Below are 2,422 nucleotides of genomic sequence, written 5' to 3' on the forward strand. Positions count from 1 at the left end.
TATCACTTGTAGTGCGCGGCTCAGTTCAAGATAGTTCGCCAACGTACTTTTATCAGTGTCACACCGTTAAATTTCGTACTTTTTCCTCTAAAAAAAAGGTAATTGTTTATTTATTTTCAATACATTTTGATTAAAAGTCGTAAATAATTGACTATTAGTTAATTATTTATATGATTTTGGTTAAAACAGATGCAGATGTGCGGATGTAAACAATGAAAATTCCATTCAAGAGAATACTGTCATCCCGGCTGATGTGTCTTGCGAATTGTTTGAATTTAACTCAAGGTACGTATTGTTTTGATAGATTAATATTAATTGTTACAATGGTATCAATTTTGTTACTGTTTTTTGTTTTGAATACAATTTACATATGAATATTCGTAATACGATGTGATCGATTTCCGTCATTTTCATGGTTTATTTGTAGGTTAGGTTCGGTGCGCGCTATATCGTGTGATCGTATGTGTAAAAAAATTATTGTTTTCAAATACATTTTTCTTTGGTTTTTTAATCAGTAACGTATAGGAAATAGGGGTTTGTGTTAATTTTGCATATTTATAGGTTATGGTGAAAAAAGTGTCACAATTATATATTCAATTGCGACAGTTTTTTCAAGGTGTAAATACGTGCACCTATTTAACGTGAAGTTGCAGCGCTTGTAACAATATTGTTTTTGTTTCGACAACTTTTACATAATTGTTTACTTTTTTACATTTTAGGCATCCGTTTCTTGTGGTCTTGAGTCCTGGGGAAGCATTCCTCGATTAAACGATATAAAGTAAAAATTCAGAAAAATTTTGTTTCTTATTGAATCGGATGTGCTGTCATCGCATTTCTATCACGACGAAGCGTGTATATCAATACTGGTAAGAGTATTTTCAATAATTACTTTTATACTAATTTATAAATTGATGAAAATTAATTACTTTCAAGTTATTTTCTTTACACGAAAATCATAATTTTTGCTATATATTTACAAAATATATAACCTCTAAACTGTCAGGAACTTCGGCACATTTCTGTCAACTTTTACTATTTTTAGAGTAAATTTTACTACACGTTCGAAGGAAATTTTACTTAATTGTACCAAAAATTACTTCGGAAAAAGTAACATTTACTCCGGAAATAGTTAAAATTTACAGAAACGAGCAGAAAATCCAGACTTACATAGGTTTTATTATAAAATTAGTAAAAATTACTTTTTATTTGTGCTTCCCTAATAGGTAATAATGATAATAATGAATTAGAAAACAATAATAATGTAAATAATATATAAGAGGGTAAAATAATAATAATAATAATTAATAATAAAATAGTAAAATAAATAATACATGAAAAAGTAAAATAGTGATATAAACAATATATAAAATAATTTTTTTATTTATGAAAATAATTGAATTGTTCCGAAGGATTTATTAAAATTTTTAAAAATAAATGAATTTTATGTAAATATTTGAAAATCAGTAAATTCTTTCAAGGAATTCAATTAAAGTTGTTTCGAAAATAATTGAATTTACCAGAAGAATTTTATTATTTTTTGAAAAAAATAAATTCTTTCGAGCTATTTTATTGAAATTAGATTAAAAATAATTTAATTCCTGCAAAGAATTTTAGTATTTATAAAAATAGTTAAACTGTTTCGAAGAATTTATTAAAATTTTTGGGATATAATTAAAATTCCTGCAAATATTTAAAAATATTTGATTTCTTCTGAGGAATTCAATTAAAATCTTTTTTGAAAATAATTGATTTCTTGCAAAGAATTTTACTATATTTATAAAAATAATTGAATTCTTGCGAAGAATTTTACTATTTATAAAAGTAATTGAATTGTTTTAAAGCATTTATTAAGATTTTAGAAAATAATTGAATTTATTGGAAATGTATTAAAATTTTTTTGAAAAATTGAATTGTGTAGAAGAATTTATTCAAAATTTTAGAAAATAATTGAATTCTTTTGTGAAATTTTATTAAAATTCTGTTAAAAATAATTGAATTTTTGCAAAAAATTGTGCTATTTATAAAAATAATTGAATTCTTCCGAAGAATGTTATTATTTATATAAAAATAATTGAATTTTTGCAAAGAATTTTATCATTTATTATTTATTTAAAAAATGAAATAAATTAAATAGGTATCTAATAATAAAATAAGGAAAAGAAAAAAATTGTGTAGTTTAATTGTTTAATAATTTTCTTAATTTTTTCAGTTATTTTGCAAAAAAGCAACCAGAAGGATGAAAGGATGTGAAAGGAGAAAAGCAGTTCCTGTATTCTGCGGAAGTGGCCCACCAAATTTAATATTTTTTTTTATTTTATTTTCCTGGAGGAAGCGCGATGGCACAGCATCCATCGCCCAACGTGGGAATCACCGTTCGATGAGTCTTTTCTATATTCTATTTCTTTTTTCTTGCGTTTTTCCT

General features: G+C 24.4%; 1 long non-coding RNA gene across 1 annotated transcript; it reads left to right on the forward strand.

The window, feature by feature from the left end:
• Positions 1–2,422, forward strand: LOC122504180. The gene is made up of 4 exons (XR_006301812.1): positions 1–98; positions 190–285; positions 720–866; positions 2,210–2,422. It is a non-coding gene; the product is annotated as an uncharacterized LOC122504180 (long non-coding RNA).

The sequence above is a fragment of the Leptopilina heterotoma genome, unplaced genomic scaffold, assembly GCF_015476425.1.
Source record: "Leptopilina heterotoma isolate Lh14 unplaced genomic scaffold, ASM1547642v1 Lhet_281, whole genome shotgun sequence".
Taxonomy (NCBI): domain Eukaryota; kingdom Metazoa; phylum Arthropoda; class Insecta; order Hymenoptera; family Figitidae; genus Leptopilina; species Leptopilina heterotoma.